General features: G+C 41.2%; 1 pseudogene; it reads left to right on the top strand.

Annotated features, from left to right (window-relative positions):
* Positions 1-17,297, top strand: part of LOC110499535 (DNA primase large subunit-like) — a 90,559-nt pseudogene extending 73,262 nt beyond the window's left edge.
* Positions 17,298-18,537: the final 1,240 nt, after the last annotated feature.

Here is an 18,537-nt window from a genome sequence, read left to right as displayed (position 1 = left end):
CCTCCAATGAGCATTTGCATACATTACATTGGAACTAGTTGACATTATTACAGTAATTAGTTAGTGTTATAAAAGTAAGTGGGGTATGCAGTGGAAGAATGACAGGCTTTGTGTGTGGCAGGCTTTCAGTGGAGCACTGAATGCATGAATGGCTGGCATTTCTGACACTCAATAGCTACGCCTCTGTATAATTAGACTGGCTTCATTTAGCTAATGCCATTGTTGTCCTTGGAGCTAAGCTCCTTGTGAGAAGCTCTTATGACTGAATGGACCAGTAGGTTGGGGAGGGGGTTGATAGTTACATATCACGATTATTATTTTGGACAATATTTTCATCCTATAGCTGGTTCTCCATCTTCTTTTTATAGAGCCAAGATGTTATCAGCACTTATTTCCATGAATTATCCAAATATATTTGCTCCTGCTCTCTTTTGTGTCTCTGCGGCAGTCATACACTGAGTGTACAAAACATTAAGAACACCTGCTCTATCCATGAGACTGAACAAGGGAATCCAGGTAAAAGCTGATGTCCCTTCTTGATGTCACCTGTTAAATCCACTTCAATCAGTGTAGATGAAGGGGAGGAGTCAGGTTAAAGACGTGTTTTTAAGCCTCGAGACAATTGAAACATGGATTGTGATGTTACGTTACAGTCTTATTCTAAAATGGATTTAGTTGAGGAGGGAAAAAAGACATCTACAGTGCATTTGAAAAGTATTCAGACGCCTTCCCCCTTTCTCCACATTTTTTTACGTTACAGCTTTAGTCTAAAATGTATTAAATTCATGTTTTTCCTCATCAATCTTCACACAATACCCTATAATGACAAAACAAAAACAGATTTTTAGACATTTTTTCAGATGTATTAAAAATAAAAATACAACAACCGGAGCGGTGTGCGATGTGCACGTCTACGGAGCCTGACCAGGAGGCCGCTCCGTCTGCCTCTTCTGTGGCGCTTTTGTTTTGGGTCGGCTTCTGGGATTAGATCCATTGTCCTGGGTGGTGGTCCAAACAGAGGATCCGCTTCAGGAAAGTCCTATTCCTGGTCGTAGTGTTGGTAAGTTGACTTCGCTCTTAAATCCAATAGTTCCTCCCGGCTGTAATAATGTATGTAATGTAAGTAATAATACATTTTAAAAAAATACTGTATAGTTTTCAAAGGCGAGGCGATTATCTCTGTCGGCGTCATCTTGTAAATGATGTCCAATCAATCGAATTTACCACAGGTGGACTCCAATCAAGTTGTAGAAACATCTCCAGGATGGTCATTGGAAACAAGATTCACCTGAGCTCAATTTAGAGTCTCATAACAAAGGGTCTGAATTCTTATGTAAATAAGGTATTTCTGTTTTTTATTTTGAATAAATTTGCAAACATTTCGAAATACCACTTTTTGCCAAGTCATTATGGGGTATTGCGTGTAGATTGAGGGGAAAACATTTCATTTAATCAATTTTAGAATAAGGTAGCAACATAACAAAATGTAGAAAAGGGGAAGGGGTCCGAGAATGCACTGTATTTCCCTTGTGCATCACAAAAATGGTCCACCACCCAAAGGACATCCAACCAACGTGACACAACAGTGGGTAGCACTGGAGTCAACATCAGCCAGCGTCCCTGTGGAACACTTTCAACTTATTGTAGAGTCCATACCCCAAACGAATTGAGACTGTTCTGTGTCAAACAAGTGGGGGTGTTATAATATCGTGAGGTCCCTGGCAAGTCCCAGCCCTACCTGTAGATATCTGGAAGGCACCATGGGAATTGACAAAGTTCAGATGTGGCTTGTGACCTTTCAATCAAAGTTATCTTTGTTCGTGTGGTTTCGTATACAGTATGTACCCGTCAAAGATCCTTTATCTGTTCTCGATGTTCAAAGATCAGTGTAAAACTCTTCATTGTGCACTGTCACTCATGAATATGCATGAATTGCAGTTAAGTCGTAACGGAGGAAACTTATACACAAATGTCTACGCACTGACACAGCTCCTAGAACGATTTTAATACAGTAGGCTGTGATCTTTAAACTGGAAATAGCTTCCTAAATCCTTAAAAGCACCATATAATTAATATATGATCGGTGAGTAGTTTTATTACTCCTTATATTGCCACTATGTAGCTAGTCACCTTGTCAAGTTCAGGGGTTTTATTACAACTTTAATGGATTATGATGAGTACAATTGTGATTCATGTTTTCTCGCTCTCCCACAGCCCACTGTTGATTTTACCATCAGGGGGAGGCTGTATTTCCCTTTTGAGCAGCTACAGGAGTACATATGATTGGTAAATTGAGTTCACCGCTGAGATTGAATGCAGTGACCCCCATCGAACTCAAACAGTGTAATGGTTTCTTAAGCACACACCATATATTTTGGAGCAGGACCGGAGGCGGAGGCGGCGGCATGGACAGTAGGTCTGTCTGCAGAGACAAGAGCTGAGGCCATGGAATGCAAAGATGAGAATCGGATGGTTTAGAGGCTCTGCCTTCACTGTTGAACGTGCTTCTCAGGGTTCTCTAATTATACTCATCATAATCCATTGAAGTTGCAATAGAAACCCTGAACTTCATGAGCTAGCCGCATAGTGGCAATATAGGTCTATGTGCCTTTTTTCTAACAAGGGTTGATTATTTTGATTGTGTAATCTGCCACAACAAAGGGTCCACAATTCAGTGGGGACTTTCCAACAATAGCTTGTCTGTAGTGTACAGTATGTGCCTATAATGTGGCTGTGTGATTGACATTTTTACTAATTCCAATCGGTCTCCTTCATGTTAACGCATCTGACAAATGTCGACACTTGTCCGCATTCATTCCTAGGGGTGAGTGACAGATCACAGCATGTATGTGAAGAGGTGTGCAGCCAAGAACAGGGAGACGATGGAGGGGGGAAAGAGACGGAGGGAGGAAATGGGCCACATTATCCATAATCCAGTCACAGCTGTCTTGATTTTGGTGATACCTCTACCGCAGTTTCCCTCTAATAGCTCGATTTTTCATGGCGGAAAACACCCTGCCACCACCGACATGATGTACGACAACGTCTCTGTTTTCACCCCCAACCTCCCGTCGCGCTGTTCCTGATCCCTTTTTTCACTACAACCCCATGTCTCACACTTTCCCGCTCTCTCTCTAACTCTCACACCTTTCTCACACCTCTCTCTTTCTCTCACATCTCTCTCAAATCTCTCTTTCTCGCTCTCACACTTCTCTCACACCTTTCTCTCACACACTTTTCTCACACCTCTCTCTCTCTCTCTCTCTCTCAATCTCTTGCGTTCTAGTTTGACAAAGCATATGCCTACAGCATCTGCCACATGTTTGGGAAGGAAGGCAAGCGCACAGACTACACCCCCTACAGTTGCATGAAGGTGATTTTGTCAAACCCACCCAGCCAAGGCGACCAGCACGGTGAGGCATGGGCCTGGAGACGTGCTGCTTGAAAAGGGTTATGTTTGCATGCAATACAGTTTTCCTATGAACCCAGTCATAGCAAATGCAAGACAGTGTTTTGAGTTCAATGTATAATAATTTGATGCATGCAAAAATTCCATTGTCCTGGCATAGGAGCGGGTCCCTCTGTTACGATGTTCATCTGACAAACCAATGTGGTTCATGTTATTGATAATATTATTTTAGCAGGTCTTGTGAATCTGCCATCCCCTCAGTTGTAATGTATCTCTCTCTTCCCCCTGTCTAACCCCCACCCCCTCTCTCTCCCTATCCCGTCTCACTCTATGACATGTAGGTTGCAGGGTGTCCATTCCGACGCAGTGACCCAGAGCTGCTGAAGCAGAAGCTGCAGTCTTATAAGGTCTCGCCCAGCGGCATCAGTCAGGTAGGTTTGGCTCAGAACACAACACCTTCTAAAACGTCTGTTGTTAACCCATGACACAATGCAACATCAGCTCACTGCAGTTGTCACTAATATGCTCAGACAATCCCATCAACCATATTTCCTTTGTATTAATGAATCTAATTTAACCTGGTGGTCTTATTGACATTTAGATATAAACTCTGCAAAAAAAGAAACCTCTCACTGTCAACTGAGTTTATTTTCAGCAAACTTAACATGTGTAAATATTTGTATGAACATAACAAGATTCAACAACTGACACATAAACTGAACAAGTTCCACAGACGTGACTAATAGAAATTGAATAATGTATCCCTGAACAAAGGGGGTGGGGTCAAAATCAAAAGTAACAGTCAGTATCTCATCCTCATGGACTGCACCAGATTTGCCAGTTCTTGCTGTGAGATGTTACCCCACTCTTCCATAAAGGCACCTGCAAGTTCCCGGACATTTCTGTGAGGAATGGCCCTAGCCCCCCCCCCCCCCCCCCTTCCGATCCAACAGGTCCCAGGCGTGATCAATGGGATTGACATCTGGGCTCTTCGCTGGCCGTGGCAGAACACCGAAATTCCTGTCTTGCAGGAAATCAAGCACAGAACGAGCACTATGGCTGGTGGCATTGTCATGCTGGAGGGTCATGTCAGGATGAGCCTGCAGGAAGGGTACCACATGAGGGAGGAGGATGTCTTCCCTGTAACGCACAGCGTTGAGATTGCCTGGAATGACAACAAGCTCAGTCCGATGATGCTGTGACACACCGCCCCAGATCATGACGGACCCTCCACCTACAAATCGATCCCGCTCCAGAGTACAGGCCTTGGTGTTATGCTCATTCCTTCGATGATAAACGCGAATCCGACCATCACCTCTGGTGAGACAAAACCACAACTCGTCAGTGAAGAACACTTTTTTCCAGTCCTGTCTGGTCCAGCGATGGTGGGTTTGTGCCCATAGGCGATGTTGTTGCCGGTGATGTTTTTTTCTTAGGTCTTGGCTGATTTCTTTTGATTTTCCCATGATGTCAAGCAAAGAGGCAATAAGTTTGAAGGTAGGCCTTGAAATACTTCCACAGGTATACCTCCAATTGACTCAGGCTAATTAACATAATTTATCAGAGGCTTCTATAGCCATGACATCATTTTCTGGAATTTTCCAAGCTGTTTATAGGCACAGTCAACTTAGTGTATGTAAACTTCTGTCCCACTGGAATTGTGATACGGTGAAATAATCTGTCTGTAAACAATTGTTGGAAAAAATGACTTGTCATGCACAAAGTAGATGTCCTAACCGACTTGCCAAAACTATAATTTGTTAACAAGAAATGTGTATAGTGGTTGTAAAACGAGTTTTAATGACTCCAACCTAAGAGTATGTAAACTTCCGACTTCAACTGTATAGACCAGTCCTAGATGGCAAAAAACAAACACACATTACGGACATAACGTGAAAACTATAAACTCACCAAAACTCAGGCTTACATAAGTCTGACTCAAGTTGCTCCCCATGACAATACCAGAAAAAGTGGAAAGGAAGAAAGTTTTGTTCTCTAATAGTTAGGTGTACTATAGATTAGAATATGTATTCTGTACAGCACAAAATGTAGATTGTCATCACACTTTCTACAAGGTTGACTGATTTGTATTACACTAGGGAAAGTGAGGAATTAATGACTTTTTCCCAGATCTTAGTAAAACAATACAGTTTTAATGTGTATGCACCAGAAGCTGTTATCTGTTAACCATATTTTTTATCAAGTGTTTATTTAATACAGGTTTAACCAATTTTCTGAAATCAAATTAGTTTCAGTTGACTTCAGATGCAATTTTCCTCAGGGATTGTTAGCCTCGTCAGTTGTGTTTGGGTAGTTTTAGCATTGATATCCTGTGTGCAGTTGAAACCTACAGTGCTCCAGCTTAGAGCCCAGCTTTTATATATGAGCAGCTCAGCTTAGTGAGATTACAGCTTTGACCGCCTCAGCATTCGTGTCTTTTAAAATGAATCGAGGCATATTTTCAACTGCACTTTTTAAGCACTTTCGATGTGTTCTCTCAACACATTAAACTGGGTTCAATGGTGCATGTAATGAAATAAAGTTCTACGGCCTTGCTGTTACGTTCTCATGGAGTTATGGACCTTTAGGATGTTCATTTAATTCACGGTCCCCTTTTTAATTGGGCCATAAAGTTCACTGTTTAAAGTCTGGTATGAAGAACATGTACACGCAGCCTAACATCCCAAAGTATACTCGAGAAATATAATGTTTCAAAGTCGTTTTGAAGTGTTCTGATGGGCAATGACATCTAGCAAAGGTTTCAAAAAGAAGAAAGTGTTTTTTTGTGGTAATGTTTTCCTATTCTACCTTGACTAACACAATGCAGTATGGGAGAGCAACCTGAATTGGCAATATATTTTAATTAGAGTCTAGTAATCATGTTATTGTGTATTCTCTGTGGAGATCTAATATAGCATGGTATAATACAAGATCAGTAATGTTAAGTCTAATTCTGCTACTTCATGTATTAAAAGTGCAAGATTGCTCCTTTTAATAGTGCTTTTAATATGGCTCCCAAGTGGTGCAGCGGTCTAAGGCACTGCATCTCAGTGCAAGAGGCGTCACTATAGTCCCTGGTTTGAATCCAGGCTGTATCACATCTGGCTGTGATTGGGAGTCCCAGAGGGCGGCGCACAATAGGCTGTCATTGTAAATAAGAATTTGTTCTTAGCTGACTTGCCTAGTAAAATAAAGGATAAAATAGTTGTAGGCTATATTTTCTATTGGCTTGTCACCAAAAACACTCAAAAACTTTTACACTCACAAACTTTTACAGACGGATCAGTTGCCGCCTGGTACGGCAACTGATCCGCCCACAACCGTAAGGCTCTCCAGAGGTTAGTGAGGTCTGCACAACGCATCACTGGGAGCAAACTACCTGCCCTCCAGGACACCTACACCACCCGATGTCACAGGAAGGCCATAAAGATCATCAAGGACAACAACCACCCGAGCCACTGCCTGTTCACCACGCTATCATCCAGAAGGCGAGGTCAGTACAGGTGCATCAAAGCAGGGACCAAGAGATTGAAAAACAGCTTCTAACTCAAGGCCATCAGACTGTTAAACAGCCACCACTAACATTGAGTGGCTGCTGCCAACATACTGACTCAACTCCAGCCACTTTAATAATGTAAAATTGATGTAAAAATGTATCACTAGCCACTTTCAACAATGTAACTTAATGTAATGTTTACATACCCTACATTACTCATGTCATATGTATTGTCATGACATTGGCCTGGGGGTAGGTTTATGACAGTCATAAATACCTCTTCCCCCCTTTTTCTTCTCCCTACCCTACTGATGTTACATTTGCAAACCCCTTGGTTAACATAGAGATTCTGGGAACATCAGAAGGTGGGGGGGAAATTAACTATATTCTGTTAATCCAACCAATTGAACATATGCGGTGGTACTTAATGAATATGATGTCAGTTCGGTTGTCATCTGAGACATTCTCATCAATGATAAGATTACATAAACTCTGCAGTGGAAAGTCTACACATCAGAGTTATTGGATTCACATGGAATTGTTGTTCCAATTAAATGTTTGAATATGAAATGATTTGTGACTGGACATGTGATTTTAGCTTCTAAAATGTGAGAATTGGGTTTTCATAAGGTTAGGGCTCTGCTCAATCAGTGGCCCGCCCCTGTGAAGAGTCATGGGTTATAAAACTTTTCAAACACGCCCTCCTCTCCCTTCCCATATAAAGCCTTGACGACAATATAACCTTCTGTTCTGAGGATGTGAGGACGACGGTCCAATGTCAGAATGGTTCAGATAATAACTACAGAACGAAGCCAACATCAGCGTGAGCTTTGGTTGCGAATGGTATGAACTTTGAACTCTTGTTCACTACAGAAGTGATACCTCCTAGTCGTTGAGTTAGCAACAGCAGCTACAAACGAGGTTAGGAAGGAACAGACAGAGTATCCCGTCTATCACACAACGACGTTACTACAACGTATCCAATTGACCACCAGAGACATTCTTCAAAGGACTTGGTTTGGCAACACGGCCTTCCATCTACCACCAACCTACCGAAGCGCAGCTCAGTAAATATTTATTGCATTTTCCTTTTCCAAATGGCCGGTAATTTAGAATGCATAAGATACTGTATTTACGATAGCACAGCTTCTTCCTTTGTTACTCAGTCTTCCCGCTCTTTCACTCAAACCCAGCCCTTTTCTTTTGTGTAACAAGCTGTCATATCTGTTCCGCCCGCCAGGGACGTTTTCCTTTATGACGTAATTTGTAATCAAGTTATGATTTATTATGTGTTTGTGTAATTCTGTGTGATTAATTAGGTATTTAGTAAATAAATAATTAAACGCAATTTTGTATTGCTGATTCAACTTGTTAGCCAGGGTTCGTGAAGATATCCAAAAATTTACAACTTTCAGATGAGACTGAATTAAGGTGACGATTAATATTGACTGTTATTGATGTAAAATATTTCTAGGTCCTTAAGAGTTTATTCGGAAGATAACAGCTCTATAAATATTATTTTGTGGTGCCCCGACTCTCTAGTTAATTACATTTATATGATTAGCTCAATATTAATTACGGAGAAATGATTGTATAGAATAGCATGTCATATCACTTAATCCGGCATAGCCAAAGACACAACAGTATATACTGTACTCTATACCATCTACTGCATCTTGCCATCTTTATGTAATACATGTATCACTAGCCACTTTAAACAATGCCACTTTTATGTTTACATACCCTACATTACTCATTTCATATGTATATACTGTACTCGATACCATCTACTGCATCTTGCCTATGCCGTTCTGTACCATCACTCATTCATATATCTTTATGTACATATTCTTTATCCCTTTACACTTGTGTGTATAAGGTAGTTGTTGTGGAATTGTTAGGATAGATTACTCGTTGGTTATTACTGCATTGTCGGAACTAGAAGCACAAGCATTTCGCTACACTAGCATTAACATCTGCTAACCATGTGTATGTGACAAATTATATTTTATTTGATTTAGACATGTCTTTAGTGCATGTCTTTTTTAGACTGTTGGAGGTCAATTCTGCATGTTTTGAGTACTATACTTTTAAGCATTCAACACAGTCCATTCTTAGCACTGGTAAAAGTAGCCTTTTCATACCCAGATATTTCTGTCTACAAATCCTTAGAAAAAAATAATATTTCTATGTACAAATAATAATTTGCTACCAAGCAATCTGTTGAGGACTGGGGAAGGACTAGAGGACAGCGTGCTAGTTTAGGTGAACAGCCAACCCAAGGGGAGCTCATCTCTCTTCATATGAAATGAATCATTTCTCCCATGTCCCCCTCAGCAACCCCCTATAGAATCTCCCTCCCTGGTACGGGTAAGTACTCTGCGTTGAGCAGAGGACTCACTGACACTGTTTGTGGTTCGGCCCAGGAGGCCAATGCATGCACCGTAGAGGCCCATGAGCAGAGAGACAGGCTATATAGGCAGCATTATTAAATGTGAGAGACTGAATCCAATGTGAGAGAAATCATTGGGAAGTGATTAATATGCATAACGTCGGCCCTCAGTCAACCGGTCTCCCTGGTGCTGCCCAAACAGACACTGCAGACCTCAGAGGCCAGACACACCGACGTGACATTGCCCGCAATAAGAATGTACGCTAACCGGTTTGTCCTTCAGAATGACAGTCATTGGTAAAGTGGAACATTGGCGTTTATTCTCTCCTTAACCTCTTAAAGTGTAAGGAGTGGGGGGGTTCTAAGCTGACATATGGAATTGTTTTAAGATTGTCATACCATAGATCATTTACTATAAAACAAATATTCAATCAAATATAGAATTTGGCCTTTACTACTTATGCCCATGGAAACACATTGAATAACACATTCATAAATGGCAAAAACGACAGTCAAAAAATAGTGAACTGTCTGTCCTGTATATATAGATGACAAAGCAAAATGACAAAGCAAAAACCATGCCTTCGGAAAGTATTCAGACCCCTTCACTTTTTCCAATTTTATTTAGGTTACAGCCTTATTCTAAAATGTATTAAATCGTTTTTCCCCCCTCATCAATCTACACACAATACCCCATAATGACAGTCTTCTTGGGTATGACGCTTCTTGGGTATGACGCTACAAGCTTGGCACACCTGTATTTGGGGAGTTTCCCCCATTCTTCTCTGCAGAACCTCTCAAGCTCTGTCAAGTTGGATGGGTATCGATGCTGCACGGCTATTTTCAGGTCTCTCCAGAGATGTTCAATCGGGTTCAAGTCCGGGCTCTTGCAGGGCCACTCAAGGACATTCGGAGACTGTCCTTGACTCCTGTGTTGTCTTTGCTGTATGCTTAGGCCCATTGTCCTGTTGGAAGGTGAACATTAGCTTGAGTCTGAGGTCTGGAGCAAGTTTTCATCAAGGATCTCTCTGTACTTTGCTCCGTTCATCTTTGACTCGATCCCGACTAGTCTCCCAGTCCCTGCTGCTGAAAAACATCCCCACATCATGATGCTGCCACCACCATGCTTCACCATAGGGATGGTGCCAGGTTTCCTCCAGACGTGACGCTTGGCATTCAGGCCCAAGAGTTCAATCTTGGTTTCATCAGACTAGAGAATCTGGTTTCTCATGGTCTGAGAGTCTTTAGGTGCCTTATGGCAAACTCCAAGTGGACTGTCATGTGCTTTTTACTGAGGAGTGGCTTCCGTCTGGTCACTCTATCATAAAGGCCTGATTGGTGGAGTGCTGCAGAGATGCTTGTCCTTCTGGAAGGTTCTTCCATCTTCACAAAGGAACTCTAGAGCTCTGTCAGTGACCATAGGGTTCTTGGTCACCTCCCTGACCAAGCCCCTTCTCCCCTGATTGCTCAGTTTGGCCGGGCTGCCAGCTTTAGGAAGAGTCTTGGTGGTTCCAAACTTCTTCCATTTAAGAATGATCGAGGCCTCTGTGTTCTTGGGGACCTTCAATGTTTGAATTATTTGATTGAACCTTTTACCGTGTAAGTTGACTGAGAACAACTTTTTTTGTTACCCATCCCCAGATCTGTTCCTCAACACGATCCTGTCTCAGAGCTCTATGGACAAGTCCTTCAACCTCATGGCTTAGTTTTTGCTTTGACATGCATTGTCAACTGTGGGACATTATATAGACAAGTGTGTGCCTTTCCAAATTATGTACCACAGGTAGACTCCATTTAAGTTGCAGAAACATCTCAACGATGTTCAATGGAAACAGGATGCACCTGAGCTCAATTTTGAGACTCATAGCAAAAGGTCTGGATACTTATGTCAATATGGTATTTCTGTTTTTTAATTGTTATAAATTTGAAAAAACAATAATAAACGTGTTTTTGCTTTCTCATTATGGGGTATTTTGTGTAGATTGCTGAGGAATACTTTTTATTTAATCATTTTTAGAACAAGGCTGTAATGTAACAACACGTGTAATAAGTCAAGGGTTTCTGAATGATGCCTGAAGGCACGGTAAATACAGTACCAGTCAAAAGTTTGGACACACCTACTCATTCATGGGTTTTACTTTATTTTTACTATTTTCTACAACTATGAAATAACACATACGGAATCATGTAGTGACCAAAAAAGTGTGAAACAAATCCAAATATATTTTAGATTCTTTAAAGAAGCCACCCTTTGCTTTGATGACTGCTTTGCACACTCTTGGCATTCTCTCAACCAGCTTCACCTGGAATGCTTTTCCAACAGTCTTGAAGGAGTTTCCACATATACTGAGCACATGTTGACTGCTTTTCCTTCACTCTGCAGTCCAACTCATCCCAAACCATCTCAATTGGGTTGAGGTTGGGTGATTGTGGAGGCCAGGTCATCTGATGCATTACTCCATCACTCTCCTTCTTGGACAAATAGCCCTTACACAGCCTGGAGGTGTGTTGCGTCATTGTCCTGTTGAAAACAAATTATAGTCCCACTAAGTGCAAACCAGATGTGATGGTGTATCGCTGCAGAAATGCTGTGGTATTCATGCTGGTTAACTGTGCCTTGAATTCTAAATAAATCACTGACAGTGTCACCAGCAAAGCACCATCACATGTCTTCCTACATTCTTCATGGTGGGAAACACATGCCAAGATCATCCATTCACCTACTCTGTGTCACACAAAGACATGGCGGTTTGAACCTAAAATCTCTAATTTGGACTCATCAGACCAAAGGACAGATTTTCACTGGTCTAATGTCCATTGCTCATGTTTCTTGGCCCAAGCAAGTATCTTATTCTTATTGCTGTCCTTTATTAGTGGTTTCTTTGCAGCAATTCAACCATGATTCACCTGATTCACGCAGTCTCCTCTGAACACTTGATGTTGAGAAGTGCCTGTTACTTAAACTCTGTGAAGCATTTATTTGGGCTGCAATCTGAGGTGCAGTTAACTCTAATGAACTTATCCTCTGCAGCAGAGGTAACTCTGGGTTTTCCTTTCCTGTGGCAGTCCTCATGAAAGCCAGTTTCATCACAGGGCTTGATGGTTTTTGCGACTGCAATTTAAGAAACTTTCAAAGTTCTTGAAATGTTTCGCATTGACTGACCTTCATGTCTTCAAGTAATGATGGACGGTTGTTTCTCTTTGCTTATTTGAGCTGTTCTTGCCATGTACTTGGTCATTGGCTCAAATGCATTAAGGAAAGAAATTCCACAAATTAACTTTTAACAAGGTACACCTGTTAATTGAAATGCATTCCAGGTGACTACCTCATGAAGCTGGTTGAGAGAATGCCAAGTGTGTGCAAAGCTGTCATCAAGGCAAAGGGTGGCTATTTGAAGAGTGTTGAACACTTTTTTGGTTACTACTTGATTCCATATGTGTTACTTCATAGTTTTGATGTCTTCACTGTTATTCTACAATGTAGAAAATAGTAGAACTTTTGACTGGTACAGTATGTGTGTATATATTATTATTTTTTTACACATATTTAACCCCTTTGTTTAGATAGGCACAAAACTACCTCCATAATTCCATTAACCTGTTGAGTCTATGGGGGCGCTATTTAATTATTGGATAAAAAAAACGTGCCCGTTTTAAGCGCAATATTTTGTCACGAAAAGATGCTCGACTATGCATATAATTGACAGCTTTGGAAAGAAAACAGTCTAACGTTTCCAAAACTGCAAAGATATTATCTGTGAGTGCCACAGAACTCATGCTACTTGCGAAACCAAGATGAAACTTCAAACAGGAAATGAGCAGAATTTCTGAAGCTCTGTTTTCCAATGTCTCCTTATATGGCTGTGAATGCAGCAGGAACGAGCCTGCGCTTTCTGTCGTTTCTTCAAGATGTCTGCAGCATTGTGACGTATTTGTAGGCATATCATTGGAAGATTGGCCATAAGAGACTACATTTTCCAGGGGTCCGCCCGGTGTCCTTTGCTTAAATTGGTGCGTAATCTTCAGTTGCGGGCATTTTCTCCTGGGATTCAGGACAGAAAGCACACTTCCACAAAGGATATATCATCGAAGAGATATGTGAAAAACACCTTGAGGATTGGTTCTAAACAACGTTTGCCATGTTTCAGTCGATATTATGGAGTTAATTTGGAAAAAAGTTTGGCGTATTGATGACTGGATTTTCGTTTTTATTTGGTAGCCAAACGTGGCGCACCAAACGGAGCGATTTCTCCTAAACAAATAATCTTTCAGGAAAAACTGAAAATTTGCTATCTAACAGAGTCTCCTCATTGAAAACATCTGAAGTTCTTCAAAGGTAAATTATTTTATTTGAATGCTTTTCTGGTTTTTGTGAAAATGTTGCCTGCTGAATGCTAACGCTAATGCTAACGCTAAATGCTACGCTAGCTACTGTTACACAAATGATTGTTTTCCTATGGTTGAGAAGCATATTTTGAAATTCTGAGATGACAGTGTTGTTAACAAAAGGCTAAGCTTGAGAGCTAGCATATTTATTTCATTTCATTTGCGATTTTCATGAATAGTTAACGTTGCGTTATGGTAATGAGCTTGAGATAGTATTCACGATCCCGGATCCGGGATGGCTAAGTGCAAGAGGTTTTAATTAAGACAACAACAAAAATTATCTCTCTAGCTAACCTGATGGATTTTGATGGCAATGTGTTTTATGTTACTTAGATTGATGCGCCGGTGCGTCCATAGACTAGGGGATTTTAAGATGCTTTTGAGAAACCAGGCCCTGGTCGATAGCTTAAGGAAGAAAATTAAAAAAGTTAGTTGGGATTTTGTGCTTCACATTATTGCAACACAAACCCTGTAAATCACTTATTTTTGTTTGATAACTTCAAGTTATCGCCCTCTTTTTATCTGTGCTGTATTTAAGTGTCATGGAAAGTATCATTTACAGTAATACTTTGAGCCTCACGTTAATGCCATGCTGTGACATTTCTCCATAATTAGCAACTGCAAAAAACAAGGGCCTTAACACAAACGCTCCATCTATAATAGCAATTTTTATTATTTTTATTATTATTTACTTTAGTTTATTTGGTAAATATTTTCTTAACTCTACAGTGTTGGTTAAAAGGGCTTGTAGTAAGTAAGCATTTCACAGCAAGGTCTACACCTGTTGTATTTGGCGCATGTGACAAATAACATTTGATTTGATTTTAATTAGAATTATTCCTGCAACTGCTTATAGCGTCTAGCCAATGCTATTGGTTAACGTCAAATCGTCTCTTACGCAACATTCCTGTTCTATACAAATGATAATTGAAGATCTCTTTATAACTCTCAACACCTCTCATCTCTGTTTTCGCTCTACTTTCCTTTCTTGTTTTCAGATCCTGGAGTTTCGAGGGAATGCACTGACCTGCCAGAAGTACTCTGAGTTGTCACACAGTGTAAGGACGCCTTTCATTCGGGGCCGGATGTAATTGGGGCGGCCTGCCCGCCTTTGTGAGGGCCTTGGGGAGTACCCTGCAGCTCATGCATGAAGTCTCTGGAGGAACACCAAACTCACATCCATCATTAGTCGTCATAGCCGTTTAAATTGTATGGGTTTATTATGAGATTTTTAGATTCATTTAGCCCTTAATGAGTATTTATTTGATCTAATGTATTTTAGTGGTGGACCTTTGGATAAGCAGTTTCAGTCACGTTCAAGGTTATTAATATCCCTATTTAAAAAAAAATGTGGGGCAACTTGTTTTCATTGTTCTTTATGTCTGTGCTGTTATGTACGTTGATTATCATTTCTCTTTCTCTTTTGGTAATGTGTTATTTTCGGGAAGCCATTAAAGCGGCAGTTTGGGAAGTTGGACTCTCCAATGCATGTTGACAATATCTGTTAGATTTTCCGTGCTGCACTGTTAATTCTATTCAAATTGGACGCTCTGCAAACTGACAGGTGGTGTTTTAAACGTTTCGGTGAGAAGGCAATAATCTAGAGATGTCAGTCAGGATTATTTCTTTATCACGTGCCCCTGTCCCTCAGCATTCAACGCAGTTGAAGTGCCAGAATCCCGGTGAGAATGTGGGAATGTAGCACCAAGATAGAAATGTTGACTATCTGCTATGTGACAGGTTCATTTGAGTCTGAGAAGGAGAGAAGGGAGCGGTCTTTGATGTGTTGTATTTGCCTTCGCTCCGGTGCAAAGTTTATTCAGATGCAGCTAATATCCTCAATCACATTTCAATCTGATAACCCAGTGAGAGTACATGTTTAAGACTGTTTACCTTAATCCCCAAAATGTTTTAATGGGACAGATTTCTGATCAATCTTATTCAATAAGGTTTTAAACTACCTAGCCTTTTTTGGTTACTTGAGAGTAAGTCACGATGAAAGTCGGTCCCGATGAAAGCCAATTCATCGCTTTGCTACTAAGCTTAAGGGTTATGATTCATATTTGTGGTGATTGTTTCTCCTCTCATTTAGTGTTCTGATTTACTCACATTGTCACGGAGAATGATTTCAATGCCTCTAAAGTGTTTTTCAGTGAATTCTGACTGACTCGTGAATTTATGAAATTTGTGACTCATTTTTTGGTGCTGTCATCCGAACTGCACGTTTGTGACATTAATGCGCAAAGCATAGCTGTTTTGTGAGGTGGGTCTGGGCCATCCCCCAAATCTACAGCCACTCATCTCTAAGTCATCATGGGACACAAAGACGACCAACTAATTTCTCCCTTACCTGCGACTGGGAGAATTCAAACTCTGCCACATGTCCTACCTGGTTCCAGATCTGTGGGTTTGTACAGATAGATCGCAGTCGTTTCTCCGTCCTTGGCAGTGTTTATTAAAGGTCAAAATATAAAACTTAAATGATTAAATATTTACACTGATGATAAATCAAAGAATAGAAAGAGTAATGAAATAGTGTCCAGTGGAGCGCTCTGATATGCTTCACCTCGGATTAGGGGAGGGGGCAGAAGGGGCGGGGGGTGCAGCAAAATCATTCAAAGATGGATTTGTTTCTGATATCTGTTTCTGATTGTTTCATGTTTATGCATTTTGTCATTTTTCACAGCCAGAAGGCCAAGTGCCATTTGCTGTAATGTGGTGAAACTGAGACCAATCAGGGTGTAATGGAAAGCTCTCTACTCAGCAACCTGTGGCTCTGTGATTTTTCCCCCATTCCTAAAAAAAAAAAAAAACGTTTAAAAAAGTTTGCTGGACAGACCGTGAACAGAGACAGGATAGTAAGCAGGAGAGATAATGTTTTTTTCTTAGATCAGTACTGAACTTCTTTCCTTGATTCTTGTTTTTGTAAGAAGTCTATTTCTATCGAAGTGCTGCTGAGATATGTAGGTGTACCTACCCCCCATGCTTGTTCCAATACAGTCTAGTAGTTAGCTAGCATTTTCCTAGCTAGACAAAGGAATTGGACAATGATCAAGATGATGGCAGGAGAGAGACTAATCAGGTAGACTTCAAAGCTGGTTTGTTCTATCCCAATCACACAGCCAGGCTTGAAGATGAGGGAGGAATTGCAGCAGTTCATTACACCAGTACAATGAAAATGGTAAAATAACTGAAGCAGAGTTTTTTTCTTTCTAACATGTCTGTCAAAGCTGACCATCGCTACTCTTTCTAGCTCATTAACATTTGAACCGGTATTCTTTTTACTGTCTGACACCTTACACAACTTTTTTCTGTTTTGTGTTGTCAGATTGAGGACTCTGGGCTCTCGCTCAATCACCCCAACCAGTACTGCATGGAGAGCCAGAAGCTGTTAGGTGGTCCTGTGGCTGGGGTGAAGGTGGAGGTGAAGCGGCAGGACAATCCCCCAACACGCCCCCTCGCCAGACACCAGAACCAGGGAACCTGTCTCAGGAGGTGGCAGCAGAAATGACAAAGGACCTGGATTCTTTCTTCCAAGATGCCTGATATTGTCTCACTTATCCCTGATCACATTTCCCCACTGTCATTTTAAATAAAGCTCCCATCCAATATAACTTTTTTTTACAAAGAGTAATACTTTTCTACACTTCTAAAACGTTTTGTTTAGCTTCTGTTTTACCTCCACATGTACGTACAGTGGGCTCCAAAATTACTGGCACTGGCAATGAACAAACAATACTTTAAAAAATATAAACAATATAATTATAGAGATATACTAAAAATACCAACATGTGAGAAATACTGTACTTTTTTTATTTTTCAATGGAACCCACCACAATCTGGCAACGAACAAACAATACTTAAAAAAATATAAACAATATAATTATAGAGATATACTCAAAATATCAACATGTGAGAAATACTGTACTTTTTAATTTTTTCAATGGAATTATTTAATACGAAATCAAGTTTTCATAATTATTGGCACTCCTCATTTAGTATTTTGTGCCACCATCTCTGGCAAGCATGGTATTTTCCTGTAATGTTTGACAACACCAATGTGTTGGAAAAACACCGTACACTGTGGCGACTGCTTCTTGACACAATGCACATCCAACCCAGAAGTCACCAATCTGTCAGTGTGCACTGTGCCTGGCCCACCACCCTGTCGGGCAAACCCTCCCTAACCTGGATGACGCTGGGCCAGTTGTGCGTCTCCCCATGGGCCTCCCGTTCGCGGCCGGCTGCGACAGAGCCTGGACTCGAACATAGAATCTCTGTACACCTGGTCAGTGTGCACTGTGTGCACTGTGCCTGGCCCACCACAGGAGTCGCTAGTGCACAATGAAACAAGGATATCCCTGCCGGGCAAACCCTCCCTAACCTGGATGACGCTGGGCCAGTTGTGCGTCTCCCCATGGGCCTCCCGTTCGCGGCCGGCTGCGACAGAGCCTGGACTCGAACATAGAATCTCTGGAGGCACAGCTAGCACTGCGATGCAGCGCATTAGACCACTGCGCCACCCGGGAGGCTCCCACAGAACCAATTCTGTGTGGATCTTGAGGTCTGTTTTGGGTTATTGTCTTGTTGGAAAGTCCACATATGGCCAAGTCCCAGTCTTCTGGCAGAGGCAACCAAATTGTCAGCCAAAATTGCCTGATACTTGGTGGAATTCATTATGCCATCATTCTTAACCAGTGCCCCTGGACCTCTGGAATTAAAACATCACTGACCCACCACCATATTTCACCATGGGTATGAGGTGCCTCTCCTTGTATGTATCTCTGTTTCGACGACAAACATGCCAATGCTGTATCTGACCAAAATGTTCAATTTTGGTCTCATCTGACCAGA

This window comes from Oncorhynchus mykiss, chromosome 20 (assembly GCF_057628025.1).
Source record: "Oncorhynchus mykiss isolate SJ-2025 chromosome 20, ASM5762802v1, whole genome shotgun sequence".
Classification (NCBI taxonomy): Eukaryota; Metazoa; Chordata; class Actinopteri; order Salmoniformes; family Salmonidae; genus Oncorhynchus; species Oncorhynchus mykiss.
Note: the sequence above shows the minus strand (reverse complement) of the source record. Positions and strands in the feature narration are given on the sequence as shown.